Source organism: Zeugodacus cucurbitae, chromosome 5 (assembly GCF_028554725.1).
Source record: "Zeugodacus cucurbitae isolate PBARC_wt_2022May chromosome 5, idZeuCucr1.2, whole genome shotgun sequence".
NCBI classification, from domain to species: domain Eukaryota; kingdom Metazoa; phylum Arthropoda; class Insecta; order Diptera; family Tephritidae; genus Zeugodacus; species Zeugodacus cucurbitae.
Window position 1 is genome coordinate 50,079,668 of NC_071670.1, and position 14,792 is coordinate 50,094,459.

General features: G+C 33.6%; 1 protein-coding gene across 2 annotated transcripts in view; it reads right to left on the reverse strand.

The window, feature by feature from the left end:
* The window catches only part of LOC105217288 (glutamate receptor ionotropic, NMDA 2B), a 162,403-nt gene that overhangs the window by 23,770 nt on the left and 123,841 nt on the right, over positions 1-14,792 (reverse strand). The window lies entirely within an intron of this gene.

The following is a 14,792-nucleotide window of genomic DNA, read 5'->3' on the forward strand; positions in this document are numbered from 1 at the left end:
TAGATCTCCCGAAATATGGATTTGAGTCGGGATATTATATATGAACAACAGCAGATAATATGGGCTATATATATATATATTACCTATCTTATCCTGCAATTGTTTTTTTTTCTCAAAAAGTGGAATCGAAAGGTGTATATCGATTTGGGTACTTTTAAACAATATAATTTCAAGGAATCTGTGTTGAATTCATTACTATGAGGTACCCTATGTTAAACTGTGGTGAGGTCTAGAAGCCCTCATAAACCATTATTTAACACTTTGGATTGGTTCGAATATCGAATGAAATCAGGGGTAGAGATGGAAGCTGTCGAAGTAGGGTAAAATTAACAGAATTTTTAAAATATGTCCTTTCTAACTAACAAAATAGGTCGTAATAATCTTTAACAGCGAATTAAGTGTCAGAAAAGTCATGACTTTGTACATCCAATTTTTTCCGGTTCAATTTTAAAATATTTTTATATAATTCAGAGAAAAAAGTAAAAATTTCGTTTTCAACACTGTTGCATGGAAATCAAGCAAACTAAAAAGTGCATTTTGTGGCTGAAAGCATTTTTATTTTAATATCCCGCGCTGATTTTTTCCAAACGTACACAGAGGTACACAGAATTCAGTAGCTCGCTGAGTTTATTTACGCCGGCAGCTTCATTGCGCGCTTCAACCGCAGCGGAAATGCCAGTGATATTCTAGCACTCGGATATGCAGTAACTAGTTCAGAAATTTAGCGTGGTTTTATGGTAATTAAATTCTACTGAGGCGGTAATAAATTTCGCTGTGATAGCAAGTGTTTCGCTAGACAATAGCTGGTATCGAGGGCAGAAGGTGGGCGGTGCGGCAAGCTTGTGTAACGAAGACAACCGCGTAGAGTCCGCGATGATATTGATGTTAAAAGCAGAAGGCTAATGACTCAGCTCGATAATGAATCCGAATGGGCGGACGAATAGAATCGCGCATGAAATTCGTTTGGCTTGTTGGTTGCTTAATTACTTTGGATTACAGTGCTGGATGGTCGGTTGGTTTGACTGAATAGATATCTTGGATAATACACAGAAGCTGTGAAAAGGAAGTTTTAACTACAAAATATAGTATAAAGCACTCTCATTTAATTTTTTTTTTAATTTTCGTGAAGTTCGAACTCGTAAGTCGATTGTATATAGTTGTTTTATGTATATATCTAGTTGAGTTAAGCGCCTTCTTCTCGTTATTGGATTAAAACTAAGCTTGATGGTTCATTTCTTATTGCACTACGTGGTAATGGCAGCTTAATTAACCATATACTGCCAGACAAACATATAAAACGTGCAGTTAAGTACACAATATTCGGAACCATTTACCATGCAATGCGCCCTATGCGGATAACTTATTTATGTGTACTAACTATTTGTATGTTTGAGAGTTTATTGTTTTCGTTGGCTATTTAACTGTCGATTAACCGCGAAACTTATTAAGTAAAACACTAACTTGTTGGGAATAGTAAAGTTCAAGCAGAGCCAAATTTTTTTATTATACCCAGCGCACGTTTTGTTCCAACGAAATTGTATTTTGGACTCATCGAAAACATACCAAGCTAGCAACAAGAGCTATACAGAGCTCAACAACAACAATAATAACAATAACAACATCCACTAAGTTAAAAATCATTCCTAGATTCCTTCCCACGAAAGTCGTGTCCACGTAATGGGAATGGACCACAATTTTTATCCGTTCAAAGACCCTAAAATCTGCAGTAATATTAAAAAATTGTTGGGGAATGTTGTTTTGCTGCTACAACAACAAACTTTCCTATTTCGAACATTGTAAATAAAGGAATGTTGAAACCTTAAGTTTTTGGATTCGTAGAAACCATACTATAAGCCAAGAGTCATATACAGCTCCACAACAACATCATTCACTGAGTTAAGAATAATCTCCAGGTTCATTCCCATGTAAGTCGGGTCTACGAAATCGGAATGGATCCTGCTATTTATTTAGCCAAGGACAGTCAAATCTACAGCATTTTCGAAATTTTCTGGAATATTCTTGCTGCATGTTGAGCAACTTGAGCTATATGTCGAATTCGAGATCGTTCTGAGAATTATTATTCAACCGCTGTGCTAATTAGATTATCTGGGTCCAAATATCCAAATCTTAGCGAAAGGGAAAAGCGACCTCTGTTTTGAAAAAACATTGAAAAACAAGAAGAAGAAATATTATCGAAATACTCAGAGAATTCTTCTTCTGGATCACCTAAGTTTTCATTCGAAAAGAATCTATAAAAAGCATCCGATCATTATATTTCACATTAGATTTCTCTATATTCTCTCTTCTACGAAGCCTTTACAAATAAGATCCAGACATATTCTAGAATGAGGCAAAAGAATCTCAGATATCGCGTGCATTGGGTACAATTTCAGCTGAAAAACCACGAAAAAGTAGAAAACACAAACACACAGCCACACAAGCAGTCTTGAACACATGCCAAGAGTGTAGAGCAAGCGTGTTGAGCATGCAGAAAGTTCATTAAGCAACGCTAAAAACAAATGTCTGCGAGCATGATGTGGATTTTAAACTAATTCGACTGGGATTTATTTATCGATTAAGTCTTGACTTTACTGACTGCGCTGACACAGTGAAGTTGGGGAATTGCAAGTGGTTTAATTAGCTGTACTTCAGTAAGCAAAAATCAACCGTTAATAGCGCTCATTAACTGGTGTTGTGGTTTGAAAAACTGAAAATTAAAAACAGCAAAAATAGAAATAAGAGAAAGAAAGAAAGAAATGACTATTATGTGAGCAAAGTACAAAGTACGTAATAAAGCGTGAAATGTAGAAATCAACTAGTTAAAGCATTTTAACACCACACTGGCTGTCAAAGTGACATTAAGGGATGCCGCTGCGGCTGCTGTCAATTACTCTCTTCGCTACACTTCCTTACATTTCCATGTACACTAGCCAGCTAGTGCCAGCAGGCGGTGTGTACCGTTGTTGTTGCTCGGCACTGCTTTAATATGTCTAGTAATTTATGGTCGGCCTTAGAAGCTAAGCTTTTTTCACACCGTTATACACCATTTTCCTAAGCTGTGGCAAGGTTAATATTTTAATTAAATAACTAGTACGCAGTAATGTTAAGCGTGGCGAGCGGAGAGCAGAGCGCCAGCACTCGTAATGTCATTAACAACCACCGCAGCCGCCAACATCGCTCAACAACACACGTCCAATGTGGACTGTAATATTTTTCGCAATTTTTTTCCCCACCGTCGTTGGCAGCTTATTAATAAAATGTGTTCAAACAGAATTGTGAGTAAAATGCGAGAGTGTTTGAAAGCAAATTGCGATGCTGCGTTGAAAAAGTGACAGCTTTAAATGTTTGTTTTTTTGACGTGAATCTTTTATCAATAATAGCAGAGTTTTTAGTTTCTTTTTTTTTTAAATTTGATGAAATGAATTCTTAAGTTACATAGAAATAGTTCTCAAATTGTGGATAATACTTTTGGAGAAATATATTGAATTAATTAGGTTATTTTGAATTTAAATCAAATAAAGAATTATGGAGGAAAGTTTCTTAAATAATTTGCAATCCACTCATTAAAGAAGAATCAGACTAAACATCTATAAAATAAGAGGTCCTGAGGTAGAGGTTTTTCAAAAGGATTTATATGTTAGAAGAATAGAATATACCTTTTTTTTATTTGGACAAAACTTGAGGATCCAATTGATGGAGATGGAAAATTATATACAGAAAGCATAGAGAAATCGTCAAATGAAAAGGATGTAAATATCGCTGTATTTTACCATGGATGACATATATGATATAGATACCTTTAGTAATACAGTTATAAGAGCAACCGCTATACAATTTATCCATTTCTAAAGCGGATGGTTACTGGTGTTCGAAGATGGATCAGTTAGGTCATCGGTAAACAAAAACGGTTGTGATCGAATCCCGGTGATCTGGCGCAAACGGTGGACAAGCTTGGATTGACTGTCAGAAAAGTTTTGCTATGCATTTGTCGGATTGACATGAAATAATGCCATATCTCATATGGCTCTACTCTTTATCTGGATCTGAACTGTCAGCCATTGGACCGCATGAAAGAAGCAATCGCCCAGAAGCGGCCAGGTTTAGCCAATAGTCAAGGGATTGTGTTCTATCAGGACAACGCAAAGCCACAGACATTGATAGTCCTCGCCAGGAGTGCTCTGGGAGTTTGTTGGAGAGATTCTTATGTCCGGACCTGGCATCACCTTTTTTGCTGGTTAAAATTCGCCTGAAGAGAAGCTTGTGAAAATCGTGTGACCCAATCGAGTGTATTGCCAAGAGTCACGAGGACAAAACTAATGGATTAATTTTTATGGAACCTATATACGATATGGTCGGAAGAAAGCATGCCTGACGATTGGAATCTCAGTGTGCTCTGCCCAATCCATAAAAAGGGAGATCCCACAATCTGCACCAACTATCGTGGGATAAGCCTCCTTAACATCGCTTATAAGGTTCTATCGAGCGTTCGATGCAGTACCCGCCGGAGGAAGCCGAGGAAGGAGAAGGCCCCCACTCCGTTGGAGGGACCAGGTGGAGAGCGACCTGGTTACACTTGGGATCTCCAACAGGCGCCGGACTGCGAAGGAGAGAGAGAGGTGGCGCACTATCGTCGATTCGGCTATAACCGGCTAAACGGTTGCAACGCCAATCACATACATACAATATATGTGTGAGCTTAAATTTCCTTTAGTTGGTCCAAAGCAAGGTATTCAAATGTGATCTCAATCAAGCTCTTGAGTAAGACGTCAACCAATCCCAAAACTGTCCACTCAGTTCTAAGTGACTTATTATTATCAGTTGGACATATAATTAAATAAATTACAATGTCTTTAATAGAGCTATCTGAGGTGAGCTTTACGTCAAATGAATGTAGTGGTCTAAACTTGTAAGAATATGTTTATTCATTCCTTTATCGGGAAACAGTGTCAGATTCGACCAGGGATTGCCAATCCGACAGTGCAGTACCCATAAAAATTTAAATTTGAATATAATAAGAAGACTGGGGAATGAAGTTTCGCTAAAAATAATTCACGCTAAAATTTGGCCTGATATAATACTGTTCTAGTACACAAAAGTATGCCTAGTTTAAAGTTTAAATAAATGTGTACACTCGGTGTACAGTAGAGTACATTTTCGCAGAAACACGCCTCCCTTAGAAAAATTGCCAAAGCTTAGTCGTCCCACATAAACTCTAAAATTAGATTTCAAATCGCTATAGTATTCGCTCTGTGAAAGCGCACCAAATTCAATTAACAAGTAAATATTTTAGAAGAAGCAGCAGCACACTAAAATGAAGCTTTTTACATTTTAGGCGAAATGAGAAAGAGCAATCTATGCCTGCTGTTGCTACTTCTAACACTGCTGGGACCACTTCCATTGCCAGTTTCTCATGTTACTTGTTGTGTGCGTCAGTATGTATGAACAATAGTAAAACAATTTTCGTCGCTACCAAGTTGATATATATCTATCCTATATACGGGAAGCGACGAAAAAAGGTTAGCAAATATTTATGTAAATGAATAGAAAATCTTTACAAAAGAGCAGAGAGTTCAGTGAGTAGGTGTGGAAACTCATAAATTCAATTATGATACTGTCATCAAGCAATTTAAGCAGTTGCACCGGCTGGCACCGGCTGCTGCTGTCTTGTCGCCTCGTTTTCACATAAAGCTTTCGCAGTAGTAGCTATAATGTTGAGCGCGCACAATTTCGATGAATATCTAAACATTTCGAAAATGCCGCGATGACATGCGGCGGCCGGGATGTGTTAGAATGTGTCATAAACGGCTGACGCTTCATAAAACCCCTGCCATGCCAGGCCGCGCTATGTGGCGCTACTGTGCTGCTTCTAATAGGAGTCGCGCAGCAGTCGGGGCTTTCGCGTAGTATTAACGCATTCAGCACAAATAATTGACGCGCAGTGTAGCGTTGGATGTTGTGGTGGCGGCCAATGTGGCAGCGGTCGATAATGGCAAGCAGTAGGAAGCCTATTAGGCCATCATTCTAGCGCAGATTTCAATCATTTACGCCACATATTCCGCATCGCTATTCATTCATTAGCATGCGTAAGTACACGCTTACAAACGTGTATGTGTGCATGTATAGTGTTCGTTCACGTGTGTTCAAGAGTCACTCAGCTACTCTGTTACTATGGCGGCAAAGCTGGTTAACCCGTTAATGGCCGCTTCCGTTTGATAAATAGTGGTGACGGACATAATTTTGTATTTAATAATTAAAATACTAACAAAAATTATATTTCGGAGACAGTATGGTCAAAAAGTGTTAAATATTTGAATAAATAAATTGGAATTAAATAGAAATAAATTCAAGCTTGTATCTTTCATAGAAAACAAATTTTCTGCCTTTTTTATGTAAAAAAAATCGAAATGTTTTTCAAATGCCCCCAGCGGTTTTAGAAAAGTATTATGTGAGGTTATGTTTAGATATATTGATTCGGACAGCTGATCTTATTGGATTTTTTCGCAGCCAACTTCACACTTAACCGCTTTACAGTTATGTATTTGAAAAGTTGATATAGTAAACATTTTTTCTAAAAAAAATATTTTAAATTTTTATACTAGTTTTTGTTTGGTAAATCTCGATTTTGAAGATGCACCACATCCTGGAAGACCTCTTGAAGCTGATGTGAATAAAAGAAAAACGTTGAACAACTCCAGAGATGGGATCAAAATGCAGAATATATTTATTTATTTATTTTACATATTGAAACTATAACAAAATTATAGAACAATATATTAAATAGAAGCTATGGCATCTGGGGCCTTAACCTATTATGAATGCGAGAATATACAGTAGTGCAGTTAATTTAGGTGAGATTGAAAACGTTAGAGTGAGTGAAAGATGCGAGAAGATGTTCATATTTTATTATATAGGTTAAAAAACTTTAAATAATAGTGTTATTAAGTTATTATTATAATTTCATAAAATCCTCATGCAATTATTGTGCAGTAAAATGTTGAAGTGAATAAGTGAAGTACAATATTGAAGGATTAGTCTTTCAACCACATCTATTATTGACTATTACATTGAAAACTAAGCAAAATTATCATGTCAGTATTAGACCATCATCTTAACATATCTTTTGGATCCATTTAACATATTTGGTTAGAGGTTCCAGCTATGAAGTGTGATGCTATCAGTTCTAGACTCCAAAACCTCTGAGTTTTGGAAGAAGAGAAGAAGAAGATCGAGCAGTTATGTCGAAAGATATGCTTTCCCAGAAAAGTAAGATCCCCAAAAGTGATGCACTGGATTCGATTGCGACGATAAATATAAATTGGTTGAAGGAAAATTTTTAATTGGGTCAAAACAAGTAGTTTTGTTACAGTGTATAGAAATTCAAAGTAAAAGTCTGCCTGGTGATAATAGCAAATATTTGTTCTAAAACCGTTTTTTTTTTTTAATATTGGTCCACATATTCGATTTTTCCAGATTTTCGTCCCTAAATGAATACTACAAAAATATCTAAGTTTCTTAATATCGATATGTGTATAAATTTAAAATTATTTCTGTAGTAAATACAACAGTTTTTATATTTGCAGCTTAGAAATTAGAAATAAACTAATTCCTCGAGTTTTGAAATCAATTTAGAAGGTGACAATGAGTGATTAGGTGAACCATGAACTATAAACCTTCACTAGAGAAGTATAAAAAATATAGAGGTTTCTACGAAAGCTTATAAAAAAGCATCCCCACTAAAGGGTTAAAGCCCTTTGAATATCATTTGCACTTTCATTTTCACTACAACAGTCTATGCCGGCTACCACCTAACCCTTAGAGCCTATTAGGATTCATATTTTTCAAAACACCAAACGACAGCACCCACGCATAGCACAGATATTTATACACACAAACACATACGCGTGTATGCAAATATGCATGTGAAAGCATTCGGCATTTCACTACGCTATCTAGACACAATAAAAGGCATTGATGTGTGTGGCGGTGTGCGTGTGTGTGTGGTGGTTGACGCCCGCAAGTCTGACAAGTTTTTATAAGACTCATTAATTTCATTTAAGCAGCATTCAATTACTTTCATCTCTATCGTTATCACAATTTTGCACACCACACACCACGCATGCAACACCCACACGTGCATACAAACATATATAGTTAAAAGTATATCTGTATATATGTATGTGTGTATAATGGCTTTTATGTAAATGCGTTTGCTGCTGCTGCACATTCATCAACACTTTTGTGAAAAATCTTGAGCACTTGAGTAGTACAACAACAACAAAAAAAAAGAAATTTATATATGTAGTGGTAATGACATTAGCACTGATGGCAGTCATAACCGTCCGCCATGGCAACTGTCATTCGTGTGGCAAAGTTGTAGTGTCTGCTGGTAGCAGTGAATCCTAGCTGCCACATACATACATATGTATGTATAAATATATACATGCAAAAAGAGGCATATTGAAATACAAAAGTGACAAAAACAAAAATATGTATTATAAAAGTTATGTGAAAAGAAATTTGCAACTTTTTGAATTAAAAAGAAAGGCATTGCAAATCAATGGCAAAATAAAGCGAGAAATGATCGAGCAGCTGTCATCGAATCGGCTAACTAACAAAAGGAGATATTGTGTTGTATACACACTTGTGTTCATCATGATACTTTTATTTCAGAATTTGTAAGTGAATCAGTGGTTTAATATGGATTATAAGAATTTTGTATGTTAAGAATATATTAAATTTGACTTTACTCAAAAATGGATTACTTTATACTTTAATGGATTACTTTATACTTTTTATTTGTTATCGTAGAATTTTGCATCTATTTCAAAGAGAGTAGAATGGCTTTATTTAAAAAAAGACAGCAAATTGACGTGAAGAGAAAAATTGATTTTAAGAATTCTGGATGACCACCCGAGCAACTTAAAAAATGAACTACATATTTTAACTTGAATTCCCTCACTACAGTCTAAGAATACAGAAATTTATATATTCTCATAATAGATATTTGGCAAGTGAGTTCTGAAATAGAGCATAGCTACGTCGGATAATCAATATTTTTCCCACAAAAACGCCGTTGACCTGCTAGAATTCAGATAATGAGTAAATAGAAATGCATATACCTCAGTCAAATAATTATGTGTGCATGAACTTTTTGCAAAAAAAATTAAAGATTACAAAATTGCAAAATATTTCTGAGTATGCAGGTTTGTTATTATTAATGTATACGATATAAAAAACAAAAAATTAACAAATTTCCAAATATTTTTTAAACTATAAAACATAATTGAAGTTTAGGCTAATGGTAAATATTTATATGTGCATTTTTACTATTTTTACCAGTAAAGCCTATACATTTGAGTTTAACTGAAAGAAATAATAATAATAGTTAATAGTCAGTAGAATTGCCCTTATATTTTAAAACTAAATTAAGCCGCTTAATCAGAGAATTAACTACTGACTGTAGAATAGTTATGTAAATATTGGCAAATTCTTGCTTTATGGCTAATTTAAGGTGACGTACTGTCTCAAATTGCTTTCCGTTGTGGAAAACAGGAGCAGAGAGGTTCCCCCAGAGATTCTCAATAGGATTTAGGTTCGAACTCAATGCTGCACATTGTAATACCGGAATTTTCCGGTCGTTAAAGATGTTCTTCGTGTGGATTGAAGCGTTATCCTTTCGATATGTCCAGTTGTATGCCATAAATATTGCCAGCAAATTTTATTAACTCGCTGTCCAAAAGATCTACATTGATATTAGCATTCATTTGAGTGAATATAAAACATGTAGATAGCTTTCCACAGCAGCAAAATGCAGCTCATGAAATCGAGGTACCGCTTCCAAAACATAGCTTGTAGTAGGACCGCCGTTCCTGGTGCGAATCTCTCCAATATTTCTTGCAATGACCTGGGCCGACCAAATTTAATATTTTTTTCTATCACTCATCGGCACAGAATTGGTATTTATTTGCAAACCTCAAATGTGCTTTATTGTGTCTTTATTTAGCGTTGGTTTAGGTGCCATGGAGGTGTATTACAGAAACTGATTTTTTTGTATAACTGCGTCGCACTATACCATAATTAGTGGGGTTTTTAAGAAATTTTGAGATACAGTTCCGATGTCGCTTTGGTCTAGAGCCATTTTGGAACCGCTTTTATGTATTCCTATGATTATTAGTTGTTCCTCGGCTGATAAACTAGTACCACGAGGCATTTTAGGCTTAAAGTTAAATAAATGCAATTAAATTTTTAATAATTCATTAAGTTAATGCACCTACAATAATTTTGAAAACAAATTTTAGCAAAAAAGTTTTTGCTGCGACACTATCAGTAAGAAAGATCCGCTAAACTGATTTTGCACATATAAATATTTTCTATGCAATACCCAATTTTGTTTTTGATTACTGATCGCCAGTCGCCATTTTTTTTTGCATATTATATATTACTATTGTATTTTTGAGTAAAACAGTATATACATATATATTGAGATGGCGAAGAAATTGTGAAAACAAATAAAAATTGAATTTACATGGATACACCGTTAAAACTAGTAAAAAGTGTTCTTGACTACATAATTCGTCAGAATCGAATAAGTTTAGACACCAATTCTTAATAGTGTGACCCTTAGTGGCTATAATTTTTTTTAAGTGTGTCTAAGAGGAGTGATATATTGTTATAGAGGTCTTTGTCTTATTTGTAATGTTTTGCACTATTTAGTAGTTCTACATGTGGAACAGTTAAAAAATAATGACGTTATCCGCCCGCTCACTTTTAGAAAGAATTTAACATCTGACTATCTGACTTAATCAAAACACATGCTGATATCAAAAGGATGCTGATATGAAAAGGATAAAAGAAAAGTAAACAAACAAAAAAATGCGTGTAATAATTTAGAACTCTGACCTAACAGGTACAGTCCTTTTCTAGTCTCTCTATACTTAATATGAAGGCATCCAGGCTTTTAGCTGATTTTATAGCATATATTTTGATAAATATATAAAATAACTTAATTATATTGAGTAGAAAGATCTCTGTTAAGCATAATTCAGTTTAAATCGAAAAATATGTATATAAAATCAGTACATACATACGTTCCCCGAAACCTCATATATCCATTATATTGATTTCCATTCCCCTGATTGACGAAGATAAGATTCAAGCTCAGAATGTTTTTTTCTTATACATACTTAACATTTATGTATGTACGTGTATAATGTGTGAGGTATGATATATATTTTATTATTTTTCGTGAAACTGTCGACGATCAATTCAGTGGATGGCATAAATTTGAAGGAATTAAACCACTCTTCGATTGCCATCAATCAAATTTAAATATTTATACATTTAATACTTATCAGAAACTGTTACCCGCAGAAGGTGCATTTCACTTAATGTTCGAAGCGTTGTTGTGCGAAAATACGAAAAGCAATAAAATTTTTACATATGCGCCACAATACGCTTTTCCGTGCGTAAGTCCGTGACTTACAGGCGGTGGATACAATAACGAAAATTCAATTACGAAAACAAGAGCGTAAATGTACGCACATAAACGTATGCTACACGAAAAAAGTGAAGTGAGTGAATATGAGAATAATTGATTTTTTTTAATCACTACAGATTCATTAAGTACGAGATTTGCGTTGATACGCCATGATAATAATGATGGTGCATATACCCATCATTCATGTGACACAAGTCAATGTTTTTAAAAAGCTACCAGGTTGAACATTACTAATGAATGGCTTAGATTAAAAGTACTTTGAGTTTTAAAACGAAAGAAATATAAAACAAAGCAAATTATTGGATTAATAATTATGAAAAGATAATACATGCATCGGGAGCCTTTTGAAGAATTTGATATTTATGAGCCGAGTCTTAATTAATTGAATTAATCAGTACCCATTCAAGGAAAAAATATCTACTGAATCGACTAAAAAGTTGTAGAGTTCAATTTAATGACAATTATTCTCATATTTAATCATTAGCCAGTCTTAGGATTTTTTGTTAACCACATAGAAGGAATATAAAATTAGTATTATAATAGAGAATTATATCGAAGTTATTTAACCGCAAATGTTACGTATACGCATTGTCAGTTGTAACGCTTATATAATAATTTCAATAATCTTAAAAAATTTCAAATACAATTAGAAATTTCCAATACATATAAGCTTAAATGTTTATTACTTTTTATTGTGAATTCTTTAAGATTTTCCAATTGTGAAAATGGTTTTTGGACAATTACCAGATAAATGGTGTTATTTATTTGCTTAATAAACTTAATATATATAATTAGAAACCACCATATCTTCGTATTAAAAATAATTAGGACTAGATATGTTTCTCTTTTTCCGATTCGGACAATTCATATTTACTAAAGAGAAATACAGAATAACGATTCGCACAAGGTTTCAATTTTTTGATTATCCAAAGTGTACTAATACTTTTGAGCTACGCTTTAAAACTGAGATCCATTTGACTTAATTTTGAAAAAATTTAGAAGTTTCGACTAAAAGTGAATGCAATTTTGAATAATAAAAAATTTTAAAACAGAAAAAATAAAGTTAAAGCAATTCAATATGGAAATGACAGTGAGAATAAATGTTTTATGTTATGTATGTTTTAAGGGAGGAATTGAAAGCCTAAAAATCGGTAATTTTTTTACAATATATTTAAATGTGATTAAATAAAATTATTGTTTTTAAACAATTTTACTGAATCTTTATAGAGTACATAAGTATTTTTATACTCTCGCAACAAAGTTACTAAGAGAGTATTATAGTTTTGTTCACATAACGGTTGTTTGTAACACCCAAAACTAAACGAGTTAGATATATTAGTGTTATACATATAAATGATCAGGATGACGAGACAAGTAAAAATCCGGATGTCTGTCTCTCCGTCCGTCGGTCTGTCTGTCCGTGCAACGGATAACTTGAGTAAAAATTAAGATATATTAACAAAACTTGGTACACATGTTCCTTGGGACCGTGGGAGTGTTGCTATTGAAAATGGCAATTGGACTTTTGCCACACCCACAAAATGGTGAAAAACGAAAACTTATAAAGTGTCATAATTAAGTCATAAATATAGCTATAAAAGTAATAAATTAGGTATAAAGGATCGTACTAGAAAGAGGCATATCCGAATGTAATTTTGGTTTGAAAATCCAATAAAGCTATATAAACCAAACTTTCTGCAGTCATTTCCCTTACATACTCACCTCCCATACAAAGGTTAGGTTGAAAATTACTAAAACGTCAGAAACACTAAATTTTACAGTAAATGGCAGAGGAGGGTATGGCGTCGCCCTCTTATGAGTCAAAAACCATATCTCAGAAACTACTCGACAGATTTGAATGAAATTCCGTACATAATACTTTCTTGTCACCTTGATGAAAAATGGGCGAAATCGGTTCACATCCACGACAAATTTCCATGTAACTCAATTTTAAATTCCATCTGATTCCTTCTGTGTATAATGTATACATAAGGAACCGATGAAGATAGCGGAATACAACTTTACGCAAATACTGTACTGCAAATACTGATTTGTGGCTTCACTTTTTTTTCGAAATCGGACTATAACTTTTCAAGGTCCCGGATATCGAACATGAAGAACTCAGTGTCTAAGGGTAATTTGTCACTAAAAATATCGTTAAATCTATCAGATATTTTAATGTAATACAGAAAAAGTTTTTTCTTCTCGGTACTAAAAATTATTAATATCGGGTCATAATTATAATTTTATAGGCTTTTCAAAAATACGGTGGGCTTAATAGTGAAATCGGTTCAGGAATTACCTCAGCCCTCTTATACTATATATGATGATCTTCGTTATTCTATTGGACTTTAGGTCGAATATATGGGTCTAATTGTGTTATCTTTATAAAATTACAACAATAAATCGCGCGTAAAATATTAGGTTCTACCCGAACTTAGTCTTTCCTTACTTGTTTTTCCTTCCAACATATAATATTTTCAGTTTATCGAAAAAAAAGAAAAGTAATAATGGATTGTAGAAAATTTGGCATCGACTTCCCATTTGTTTGATGTTTAGAAAGGAGACAAAAAATTATGTATGCATTTCTGGAATAAATATGTTACTCATACGCCATGTTGTTTAAATATTCCTATTTATACCTTGGGTTACAACATGCATATTGCATTTTAAAAAGAAATATCTTCTGAAAAGTTTAATGTTTCCTAATTTCTTTGTTCACATTTATGATCTATTGCATTTAATGAGTTATATTTCAAAACAAGTCAAGTGATACGTGAAAGGATACAAAAAAGTATATATAACCAATAATATTTGATATAAATTTACAGATTGTTATAGTATCATCGCCTTCGTAATTAAAATTTGAATAAAATGTAATAAAAATAAAATATGAATAAAATATAATTTATTTACTAAATCAAGATGTATTTATCGAAGTGAATAAAAAATAACAACCATAGTCTGTCCACAGTAGATTGAAAGAAAATTTGGTTTATTTACATTTTTAATGCAAGCCAATTGTTCTTAAAAGTTTCGTAAAAAAACCACTAAAAGTAATAAAAAGTAGTGAATGCGCAAATAAAGAGTGAAAGAAATAGAGTGGCGAAGAATTGGAAATTATTGTTGGCAATCTAACAACAACAAAACAAAAAGCGAAACTTAAAAAACTTTGCTTTAATAAAAAATAAAGAACTAAAAAAAAAAACAAAACCAAAATGAAAAGGAATGTGAAAAGTTGTAAATGAAATCGAATGAAATGGCACGAAAAAGTAATAATACTAACGCACAGTTA